This window comes from Dendrobates tinctorius, unplaced genomic scaffold (genome assembly GCF_039654945.1).
Source record: "Dendrobates tinctorius isolate UK_male_01 unplaced genomic scaffold, ASM3965494v1 ptg000046l, whole genome shotgun sequence".
Lineage (NCBI taxonomy): Eukaryota > Metazoa > Chordata > Amphibia > Anura > Dendrobatidae > Dendrobates > Dendrobates tinctorius.
In genome coordinates, this window is record NW_027361714.1 from 69,815,760 (window position 1) to 69,828,868 (window position 13,109).

Here is a 13,109-nt window from a genome sequence, read left to right on the forward strand (position 1 = left end):
AATTCTCAGGCATCGTAGTTACTTGAGAGCCGGTATCAATTAAACAGTGGCTGGTCCGGCCATCCATTTCGGCCCAAACAAGAGGACTCAAAGAAACTAAACTCGTGGGATTTCTTTCTCTCCTTGGCTGCTCAGGCTCCAGGCAGCAGTGAAGGGGCCTTTCCGGCATTCACATCCTTTGGCATAATGTCCAGTGTTCCTGCAGCTAAAACAGGTCAGCGGCCTTTCTATGCGTTGCGGTCTCGGTCCCTGGTGAGGCTCGGGACCCGTTCTGCCTCTGGAGGGGTTCCAGGGCACCGAAGTTTTCTTCTTCAGGTCAAACCATTCCTCTTGCATGTCTTGGATTTCCTTCCAAAGTTCCTTCACCCAACTTGGTTCGGTTGCCAATGGGATGGATATCTCTCTGCTCTGGACCTTCCGTGCCGGGACTGTCACCCTCTGCGCCTGCTCTCGCGCAGGCGCTTCGGCCCCTTCTTCTAAAAAGAACATGCGCGGATTAACCCACGAGCGCTCCTGCAAGGCCTGTTTGAGCAACACGTCTCTAAAGCCTGCTACCAGCTAATCTCTCAGAACTTTGCCAGGGGGTCCTACACCTATGCCATCTCGCTTAGCAGTCACAGCGTTGAGCTCCTGCAGCACGTTCATGTACTGGGTCACGGACTCAACCTCCCTTTGGACACGGCCAAACAGTGCAACTCTCCCACGTCTGTGGGGTCTCCATGCATTTCTTCTGAGATTTGAAGAAACTTGGTTAAGGTATCTCACTCATTGGGGTGCCGAAACATGACAGAGCTCCTCGCTTCTCCATCCAGGGTCATCATAGCAATCTCTTCCTCCATTGCAGGAGTCACGGGGTGCATCCTCAACATACCCCTAACCCACTCAGTCCAGTCTCACAGCAGAGTGTTGCTCCCTGTAAACTTTAGGAGGTTGCTCAACATTGCCCCCAGCAGTATACTAGCCGATGGAGTACCTAGGACCGCTTGATCTTCTTCCCCTGTGTCTGGAGCACCCCCTACCACTTGGTCTGTCCCCTTTGTGCCTGTAGACTGCATCCTGCCAACTGCGCCAAGTGTGAGCAGATTGCGGTATGCAGGAGGACAGAGCAAGAGTTAGCAATTTTAATTAACACTGAGATACTCCACGCAGGGAGGTAAAAGGTTAACAAAGGGGTTGGTAGGCAGTTCAAAATATAGATAGTATACAGGGGTTAAAGAACAGTGTAAAAAGGTATTAACAGTTCTTTGGGGGTTAACTTATTCTGTCAGATTGCCATACACAAAGGCCTAATAATCACTACTTCCTATAAACAACTTAGGCTGGTTTCACACTTGCGTTTTTTTGCGCTGTTATTTAGCGCTAAAAAACGCATGCGTTTTTTCCCCCTATATTTTGCATGGGATGCGCTTATGTGTGCATACCCATGCGTTTGTATGTGTTTTTGTGCACATGCATTTTTTTGTAGTGTGTGCTCGGGAGCACAAAATGCATCTTGTTGCATTTTTTGTGCGTCCGACTTGCCCCAAAAAACGCATGCGCACGCAATGCGTTTTTTTACAGCAAGACACCCATTGTAAGTCTATTGCACATGCATTTTTTTGTTGTACATTGGTTAGACAATGGTTATGGTAAGGGTTAGGGTGAGTTAGGGTTAGTAGAGTCAGGGTTTAGAGTTAGGGTTAGTTAGGGTTAGTATGGTCAGGGTTTAGGGTTAGGGTTAGGGTTTGCAGGGTTAGGTTAGGGGTTAGGGTTAGTTAGAGTTTAGGGTTAGGGTTAGGGTTGGGGTTAGTAGGGTTAGGTTAGGTTAAGGGTTAGGGTTAAGGGTTAGGTTAAGGGTTAGAGTTAAGGGTTAGGGTTAGGGGTTAGTAGGGTTAGGGTTAGGGTTAGGTTTAGAGTTAGGGGTTAGGGTTAGTTAGGGTTTAGGGTTAGGAGTTAGGGTTAGTAGAGTCAGGGTTTAGGGTTAGGGTTAGTACTACTAACCCTTACCCTAACCCTAAAGGCCCTTTTACATTTAGCGATGCACCAACGATCCGACCAGCGATCCGACCCGGTCAGGAACGCTGGTGCATCGCTAAATGATCGCTAGTGAGCTTTCACACAGAAAGATCTCACAGCGATGCAGCAGAGATACAGCGGACGATACTCACCTTTCACACATAGCGATGAAAACGTCCTCCCGCCTGCCTCCACGCGTCGCTTGTCGTGAAAGCAGGAAGCCCCAGCAGGAAGCTGACGACGAGAAATGGAGCCGGACATTCTCGCGCGATCAGCGAAAACCAGCGGGGGAGCCGGTCAGAGGTAAGTATCACACATAGCGATATCGCTAGCGATATCGCTATAACGTCACAAAATTGTTGACGTTATAGCGATATCGCTAGCGATATCGCTATGTGTAAAACCCCCTTAACCCTCACCCTAATAATTGTTATCTTGATTTTTTTGGTGAGGACAAACAATGTTGAAAAAAACGCAAACGCACTAAAAACGCATACAAACGCATAAAAACGCTGCGTTTATTTCCTGCATGCGCATAAAAATGCTTGAAAAAAACGCAGCGTTTGTATGCTTTTTTTGCACAAAAAACGCGCAGCAAAAAAACGCAAGAGTTTAGATCCTTTTATGATAACTTATATAATCTAAATGTACCAGATAGCATGCGAGACCCAATAATAGCTATAGAAAAAATTAGAGAATTCCTGACTCCACTAGGTTTACCTAAAATAACCCCGGAGGGCCAGGCTTTGTTGACCGTTCCAGTTACCCCTAAAGAAATTTTGGATACTCTTTCCACCATTCCAAATGGAAAGGCTCCGGGCCCGGATGGTCTCCCCATTATATATTACAAAAAGTTTATAAAATCACTCTTACCTCAATTGGTGACCTTGTTTAACTCCTATTTGAAAGGCCAGCTTCCCCCTAAGCAATCATTAGAGGCATATATTACGGTTCTCCCGAAGGAGGGTAAGGACCCAAACCTGTGCGCCAGCTATAGACCAATTTCATTACTTAATGCGGACATAAAACTGTGGGCTAAAATACTAGCGGGCAGAATAGGTAATTTTTTACCCAAATTAATTCATGCGGATCAGGCGGGCTTTGTGAGGGGGAGGGAAGGTAAAGATAACTCCACCAGGGTCATACAGTCCATAATGTTTGCTAAAACCCGACAGGTCCCCTTGGTACTCTTCTCAACTGATGCAGAGAAGGCCTTTGACAGAGTGTGCTGGAGATTTATGGAGCAGGTGTTGATTAAGTTTGGCTTTCCTCCTCGGTATATAGCAGCAGTCCTTTCTCTCTACTCCCAACCGACAGCCAGGGTCAGGATAAACGGCACCTTATCTAAAAGTTTGGAGATTCACAACGGGACTAGGCAGGGATGCCCTTTGTCCCCTTCTCTGTTCATTTTGGTTATAGAAACTTTGATACAACGTATCCGACAAGAACAACATATAGAGGGGTTGACGGTGGGCGCGGGGACGTTTAAAACGCTAGCTTTCGCAGATGATTTGCTTTTCCTCATATCCAATCCACCTCAGGCATTCCCGATCATCCTTCAAATTTTTCAACAATTTGGCTCCCTCTCCAATTTTAAAATTAATCTAGCTAAATCTGAAGCGTTAAATATCACTCTCCTGTGTTCCCAACTTTCCACTCTTCGTACTCAGACTCCCTTCTCTTGGGCTAAAGATTCTATCAAATACTTAGGAATATTTATAACTAGGGATCCTGCTAACTTATTTCAAAGTAATTTCGTTCCCTTATTGAAGAAACTTACTAACCTGATGCATAAATATAACCTACCTACTTTATCTTGGTTGGGTCGCATAAATGTATTTAAGGCATATATTATGCCCATCATTTTGTATACTATGAATATGGTGCCGATTCAGATACCCCTGACCTTTTTTGGGTCATTAAAGTCACTGATAGGAAAATTCATCTGGAAATCTAAACCGGCTAGGTTGCCTTATAGGCTTCTTACTTACCCAATCTCTTCTGGTGGATTGGGAGTTCCAGACCCCTTGGTATATTATAAAGCAATTCACCTTGGCAGATGGTTAAAGGTAGTGTCTTGCTCTGAAGGAGGGGAGGGAGCGTGTGTCGATCTGACTTTGTTGGGTCCGAGGGGCTTGCCTTATTTATGGACTAGGGCTAAACCACCGGCTACCCTTAGACTGGATGAGATAACATCTACTACATTACGTACCAGGAGATTGATGTTGGGGGAGTTACCGGAGGGCACTATCCCTTCGACATTTACGCCGATTAGCTCGATACCGTTTTTATTGGATTCTGATTTTCAGGATCCCTATAATCTGTGGTTTACCCTCCCTAGAGATACATTGAATAGCTTTTACGGTAATAAAATATTACAGGGAGGATCTTGGCCATCAAATGCAACGAGTCAACCAACTAACTTTCTCCAGTGCCAGCATATTCGACGCACGCTCATGCAGTTTAGGAAGAAATTCCCGATCAAATCGAACTGGTCCTGGTTAGATATTATGATTAAACTCCCGCTTCCACGGCTAAAAATCTTGTCTCGTATTTACTCACATCTGATCTCTCCAGGGGTACATTTTAAGCCCTCATTTATTTACTCCTGGGAGATGGAACTTAATGTTGCGTTTACAGGGGAACAAGTATCTAGGATGCTATCTAGTGCACGGGGATTCTCCAGGTGTGTTCTTTTGCAAGAAAACTCTTATAAAATTTTGACCAGGTGGCATTGGACTCCCGCGAAGCTCTTTCAGAGGGGTCTTGCTGATAATGATGCTTGTTGGAGATGCCTTAATCCTGGAGGGCATCATACACACATATTTTGGGATTGTCCCAAATTGAGACATTTTTGGGACGGTGTCGAGCTGGTTCTCAAGAATTTACAGCTAATTAAGACCAGTCTCGGGGCGACGGAGGTTCTTCTTTCGTGCCCATCAAAGGATTTTTTACCAAAAAAACATGGCCTACTCCCCTTGATGTTAAGCGCTGCAAAACAACTGATAGCTGTTCATTGGAAAGATGTCGCTCCCCCCACATTGGAGGAGTGGCGTGACAAAATAAATCAGATTTCTCGTCTGGAGGAGCTGTCTAGCTGGGAGGTCTTTAGTCACAAATCTTATGTGTTGACTTGGGCCCCGTGGACTGGATATTTGAGGGACAACCCTCGAGGAGAGGGATCAGATACTATTTGAACCTCGCTTAGATTTGGTGGCCTTGATTTTTGGGGTGGCTGGTTCCAGGGTTACGTATAAAACTGTTCACCTGATCTAATTTTATATTACATGCACTTATTGCTAGTGTCGATGCCGACGACTACTTTGTTTTGATGTTATTGTTATTGTTTGTTATTATATATCCCTCCTTTCCCTTCCCCTCTTCTTTTTCCTTTTTCCCATCCACTTTCCCCTCCCCCTCTTGCTTTTTCCCCATTTATTATTTTTTACACCTTGGATGGACGCCTAAACAATCTTTAACCATATGCATTTGTAAAGTGTTGATCTGTCTTATGGTGTAATTGAAACTTGAAAATAAAGAATTTAAAAAAAAAAAAAAAAAAAAACGCAAGTGTGAAAGTAGCCTTAATGCAAACAAAAAAAGGGGAAGTATATATCACTTAAATAGAAAAGACATTTTAATTAAAAAAGACATTTAATTAGGTAAATAGTAAATTAGTACTCATTATAAGAGTCAGAAACAGAGATACAAAAATGCAAAAATAGCTACCAGCAGCTAGTAAAAAAGAGACTTTGGGATTGAGATACAAATAACTAGGTGCACAAATTGTAAATCCTCATTAAATACAGAGTCAGCAAAATCTCATACATACTATCCTAAATAATTGTGCCCGGAGACAAAAATAAATAGATTGAAATTTATATTCTTTTGGAAGAATACTTTCTATCAAAGTAAGATGCCAAAAGGCTATCAAAGACAAAGCTGCTACAATACAATGTAATGAAATAATCAACTAGATATCCGAAGTGCACACATACAGGGTCCACAGGGCCATTAAATAGCTACAAGGTGAAATAAATTATAAAATAAGCTCTAAAGTGCAAAGTGCATGAGACATCGAAATATATCTTACAGGAATAAATATATCTCCTACTAACCATACAAGAGAGTTTTTTTTATCAAAAATATTACCATGTGGCAACTAAATGATTGGAGCTAAATGTAAAGACATAAAAAAAAATAGCCAATAGCCCTGGTTTTATAAGTCCCATGGGAAGACTAGCAAAGTGCTTAGTGTGCAAAACAGGATCTATTAATCAAGAGAGATGGCATGGATTTTATACAAGCATAGCAGCTGCATCAAAATACCTGACCTGCTGGTGGCAGAGGCTCCCCAACGCATGTTTCGCATTGGCTTCTTCAATAGGGGGTATGAGTAGATGCCGGGTATTGAAAAGAGGTCTATTCTATAGTGCGCCCTCAATTCTATAGTGAGATTCAAATTCTCATCAATCCTATAGACACCCTCCACCTTGTCATACACCATCCAATTTCAGCCTGTTACATTGAGGTGTAATCTCTATTGGGCCTGAGACAATAGTTCAGCGTCCTCAAATCTCTAGTGAGATTCAAATTCTCACCAATAGTAGATACACCTTCTACCTTGTTTTACAGTACCATATAGCTGGTGGTATTTTGGGTACATTTTCACAAAAATGAGCAAGTATGGTGGAAGACGCCATGGAAGTGGGCGGGGGTTGCCAGCTGGTCCCGATGGTGGTGTTGTTGCATCTGTTGGTAGTGGCAAAAGCACAATAGCACCTAAGGCAGGAGGTGTTGAGCCTGCATCATCGTGTGGCTCCACAAGGCCTCAAAGGCTCTCTTTTCTGGGAGTAGGTAAACCACTTTTAAAGCCGGAGCTTCAGGAACAAGTTTGGGCTTAGATTGGTGACACAGCCTCCAGCTCTCTCGCCTCCTCTTCTGAAGTTTCAAAAAATAAAAGCACTGAGTCATCATTGGAGGCTCCTGATCAAGAACAACACCTTTCCTTGTGTCCTTCACCCCTACCAAAAGTGAAGGATGTGGCAGGCCACACTACCGATTACTCTATGGAGCTCTTTTCACATACCATGCCTGGGTTAGCAAGTCAAATCGTGAATTCCCCAGTCCAAGATGAATCTGACATGGAGTGCACTGATGCACAGCCACTGCTAGATTTTTCTGCTGGTGCATTCACTCAGAGCACTACATTGTCCTTGCAGTGTACTGAGGCAGAATCAGACCCTGATGAAACTCAGGTGCCCCTTCCTGCATACTATACCACCTTACACGGTGACACAGAGGAAAGTGCACATGACATTGAAGAGGAGGTGATGGATGACCCAGTTGTTGACCCAGATTGGCATCCATTGGGGGAAGAGGGTGCCGCTGCCAATAGCTCAGAAGAGGAGGAGGAGGATCCGCAGCAAGCAACCATATCGCAACAGCTGTTATCTGGCAGGACCGTAGCAGTCCAAAAGCATGTTACAAAAACCAAAAGAGTTACAGGACAGCTTGGCCAGACGGTCAAATTAGCACAGCATGCAAGGTCTTAAAATGTCTTCAATAGTAGGAAGAGTGCAGTGTGGCACTTTTTTGAATAAAATCCTAATGATCAGGCAAAAGTTATCTGTAAGAAGTGCGCAAAGACCTTTAGCTGAGGGAAAAATCTGAGAAATTTGAATACCAGTTGCATGCTTAAACATTCAACCACCATGCACTTGCAAGCATGGACGGACTACCAAACCTCATGTACCACATGTGCACCTGCTCCCAATGAAGGTAGTCAGCAACGTTACATCGTTTCCCCCACTGTAAGCCCACCGGTTAGCACACCACCAGCAGCAAATGTCAAGGTGTCGTCGCAAGGCAAAGCAGTCATGGAATCACAATGTTATTGCTATGAAAGACTGAATCAAGGCCATCAGCAACACCACCATCACCATCACCGACCCTCTCTCAGTCTGCCATGTCCACCGCTAGTTCCACCATATGCAGCTCTCAAGTCCAGCTCACCCTACCAGAGACTATGAGTAGGACAAGAAAGTACTCATCCTCTCATCCGCGCACACTGACTTTGAACGCCCACATTGCCAAACTAATCTCGTTAGAGATAATGCCCTACTGGTTGGTTGAAAGCAAAGCTTTCCGCGAGCTCATGGCCTACGCAGTACCATGCTATGACCTACCCAGTTGGCACTTCTTTTCGGGAAAAGCCATCCCAGCCCTCCACGTGCATGTGAAAGATCGCATTGTCCATGCACTCAAGCAATCAGTGAGTGGAAAGGTGCACCTCACAACAGATGCATGGTCCAGTAGGCATGGCCAGGGCTGTTACGTGTCCATCACTGCGCACTGGGTTAATGTGGTGGATGCAGGGTCCACAGGGGACAGCGGCGGTGGGACAGTGCTGCCTAGCCCATGGTATAGGAAACAGTTGGCTGTAGGTGTTCGACCCTCCTCCTCCAGAAGCTAAAGCTCGTCCACAGAGTGCAGTCGCACGAGCACTCCATCCGCAGCTGCCAGTGTTGCACACGAGGTGTCCCACTATCGAACAGCTAGTGGTAAGCGTCAGCAGGCTGTGTTGAAGATGATGTGTTTGGGAGACAACAGACACACCGTGGAGGTACTGGCCGACTACTTGCAGCGACAAACTGAGTCATGGCTGGGCAGTCTACATCTTGAGGCAGGCAAGGTATTTAGTGATAACGGACGGAATTTTGTGGCAGCCATAGCCCTTTCAAAACTCAGACACATACCTTGCCTGGCTCACACCTTGAACCTGGTGGTGCAGTGCTTCCTCAATAACACCCCTGCTCCATAAGGTGCGAAGACTGTGCTCGCACATCCGCCGGTCGCCCTTACACTCCAGTCGTATGCAGAAGCTGCAGTGATTGCTCCACCTTCCCAAGCACTGCCTAATTATCGACGTTGCAACAAGGTGGAACTCCACCCTACACATGGTTCAGAGGCTGTGCGAACAGAGGCAGGCTGTAATTAATTTGGGGGAGGATACACGGGCAGTCAGTTTGCAGGCAGACATGGAGTTGTCTGTTGTGCAGTGGTCGAAGCTGAAAGACCTCTGTAAAGTCCTTCAGTGTTTTGAGTAATGCACACGGCTGGTAAGTAGAGATGAGCGACTTTGCCTTTTTTCGGGTTGAGTCGGGTTTCATGAAACCCGACTTTTTCAAAAGTCGGGTCGAACTAAATCAGCCGATTATCGTGAAAAGTCGAAGGCTGACTGAAACACGAAACCCAATGCAAGTCAATGGCGAAGAAAAGTTGGCAGTGAGTGGAGGACAGGAAACACACCTACAGTGCCCATTTTAATGCCCAAAACATCAATTCTTATTCCTTAAGCTTGTGAACCTTAATTTACTTTATAATAATAGTTAGGCATTGAAAACTGGGGGTTATTTGGCTAAAGTTGTGGGGGGGGGGTAGGGCTGGCTCCAGATTTTCGTGGGCCCAGGGCCAAAGAGTGTCAATGGGCTCCTGCCACAATTCATGATCATCTGATACGGCAAAAAATAGCGGTATAGTACAATGAAAAATACTTCACTTCTTACATCTCATGACTGATATCCATTTTAAATTCTTCAATAGCTCCTAAAACGGACAGTATATTACTCCATACAGTATTATGGCCACTGCATAGTGCGCTATACAGAGTAATGAGGCCCATATATTTCTCCATACAGAATCATTGGTCCCATATAATGTTCCATATAGTATATGATGAGCTCCACATAATGCTACAGTATATGTTGGTCCCCATGGATGAAGCTCCACTGTGTTATGGGCGCAAATAATGCCCATTATATAATGGGCCCTATTTCTAATGCTCCAGTGCATAAAGGGCCCTGTAAATGCTGCTCCAGTGTCTGATGTCCACCTTTGGAATGCTCCAGTGTATGGTGGGCCTCATATATCATTCTCCAGAGTATAGTGCTCCCCAAAAATAGCTGTCCCAACATTGAAAACAATTAAATAAGTCTACTCGCTAGGGAATCCCTGTACTAGTCTGACTCCTCGTCGTCCCCATCTTACTGCACTTGGACTGTTTAGGCAGAGGGCATACAGACGTGATGTCATGTGGTGGCACCTCCTGACCCTGTGTTGGTTGAAGGTAATGTGGAATATGAGGTTGAGAAGATATTGGATTCTCGTCTGGCTAGACAGAGACTCCAGTATTTGGTTAAGTGGAAGGGTTATGGCCAGGAGGATAACTCTTGGGTTTCGGCCTCTGATATTCATGCCAATAGATTGGTTCGTGCTTTTCTCCGGGCCCATCCTGATCGGCCTGGTGGAGTGGATGAGGGTTCTGTGACCCCTCCTCAAGGGGGGGTACTGTTGTGAGTTCATTTTCCGGTCCACCAGTTGTGAGTTCTCCTTCCAGGCTCCCTCTGGTGGTAACTGGAGGTAGTGAGGCTGATTTAATCAGTAGACATCTGCCACCTGATGATGAGACTGATGATTGGACCTCAGGAATCTCAGACTGGATTTAAGACAGCCGACACCCTAGTCTGATGCTGGTGATACCTTCTGGCTAGTCAGGTCTTTGTTTTCAGCTCTGTTCCAGTCATCTAAAGCTAAGTTTTTCTGCTAATGTTCACACTTGATTTTGTTGGTCTATTCAGTTTTTTGTGTGGTCAGCCAGCCCCGGCTGGGGCTGCGCTAAATTTCCACTCTTATTTATCTGTATTTGCCAATTTGCTTTTTGTCCCGTATTAGATTGGCCTCTTTTTGCTCTGTCTCAGAATATTTCAGAGTGCTGATATAGTGGGAGAAGTCTAGTGACTTCAGGGTTAATTTTGCTATCAGAAGTGTTGGACTTTATTTTTGTAGGGTTTTTTGCAGATTGCAGACAGTGTCTTTCCTTTCCTATCCTTTCCAGTTAGTTTGGGCCCTATAGTTTGCTCAGCCTATTTTCCTGCCTGTGTTTGTGCTTTCATCTTATTTCACCGTCAATACATGTGTGGGGGCTGTCTTTCCTTTGGGGTCTGCTCTGGGGCAGTTAGTTTTCCCTTTTTCTTGCTTCAGGCTTATTTAGTCCTCCGGCTGTGACGAAGCGTCTAGGACCATCGTAGGTATGCTCCACGGCTGTTGCTAGTTGTGTGGTTAGGATCAGGGATCTGCAATCTGCATAGTTACCAACCTCTCTGGTTTTCGGTGACTTAGCATGTTTTGTTTTTTTCTCCTCGGTGACCCATTCATAACACACTCTTTTATGTATTCTAACTCCACCCACCTCCCAGCACGTTTCGTGTTCCAATCAGGGAGCCACCAAAGGTGCTCTGCTACACTCTAAGCAAGAGCCGCAATGTGGCTTTGCTGAACTACCCTGTTGTGTGGGGTGTGAATGTTGGAGCATGGTCAGGAGTTCCCACCTTACCTGGAGGGTGGGGCACCACACCTTAGGAGAAGGTGCAGTACCTCTGTGGCGACTGAGCCTCAGGGGTGCCACATACCCCCCCCGTTAAACACAGCACGTCCGGGGGCTGCAAGACAAACAAAGTTGACAACACAGGAACATACAAATTTTTGTAATGCTCTTTATCTTCCTACTTCTACTGATCTCAGGGAACATCTCTCCTAACCCCGGTCCACCATCCCTCAACCTTAACCAACCCCTACCCTACCCCTCATCAAAACCTTACTAACCTTAATAATATTAGTTGCACTCCTTCATCTCCTTCTTTTAATTGTGCCCTCTGGAATCCACGGTCTGTATGTAATAAGCTTCCTGTTATGATTGAGTCACCGTAGGAGGCAAAAATAGAAATGCTAGCTAAGTCCAGAAAACCAGAGAAGTTGGCAGCTATCGGATTGCAGACCCCTGAACCTATCAACACAACTAGCAGTAGCCGTGGGGGGCTCCTACGATGCCCTAGGCCCCTCGATCACAGCCGGAGGACTACATAGCCTAAAGACAGAAAGGGAAATCTAAACTGCCCCAGAGCAGACCCCAAAGCAAAAGGCAGCCCCCCACATATAATGACGGTGAAGCAAGAAGAAAGAACAAAACACAGACAGAAAGATAGACTGAGCAAAGATGGGGCCCACGCTAGCTTAGATAGGAAAGGACAGGAAGGCTGCTGTTTGCAATCCGTGAAAAACCCTATGAAAATAAGAGCCAACAAACTGACAGTAAAAAGGCCCTGAAGACGCTAGGCTTCAAAAAAGCTATGTCAGTACTCAGGAATATTCTGAAGACAGAGCAACAGGCAAAAGGAGATTCAACTCACCCCAGCAGGGAATGGCAGAATCCAGAAAAGCAAGGAAAACAAAACACTAATGCAAAAAGGCAAAGCAGAAATCTTAGCTTTAGATGAGCAGGAATCAGACTGGTTTCCTAGAAGTCCACAGAGAAATCACCCGCAGGCCAGAAGGGCGTCGGCAGCCTTATATCCAGTCATTAACTCCACTCAGCCAGTCATCATCATCAGCCCCAGGTGTTTGACAATCAGGCTCACTACCTTTCTTCACCAGAAGAGGGAGTTCCTCGGGCCTCAGTAGTGAAGGGGAAAATGAACTCACAACAGCTTCCTTTCCTGCACAATTACTTTCTGAACAACTCTCTTAATCTGTTGACTCTGACTGAAACCTGGTTTCAGGATTCTGACACTGTCTCCCCTGCTGCCATTTCCCATGGTGGCTTACAATTCTCCCATTCCCCGAGACCCACAAACATACTTGGTGGCAGAGTCAACATACTCCTGTCCCCACAATGCACTTTCCAGGTCATCCCTCCAGTTCCATCACTCTCATTCCCTTCTTTTGAGGTTCACACCATCAGGCTCTTCTGTCCCCTTTCTCTCAGAGTAGCAGTCATTTATCAGCCCCCAGGCTCACCCACCCACTTCCTTGACCATTTCTCGGCCTGGCTGCTGTACTTCATGTCCTCAGAACTACCAACCCTTATCCTTGGAGACTTCAACACCCCCATAACAGGCCCACTTCCACATCTGCATCCCAGGTTCTATCACTAACCACTTCTCCTGCCTCTCACAGCTCTCAACCTCTGAGACACACAAAGACGGTAACATCCTTGACCTGGTCTTTGTCCGGCTCTGTTCAACCTCCTACCTAGATAACTCACGGCTTCCCCTCTC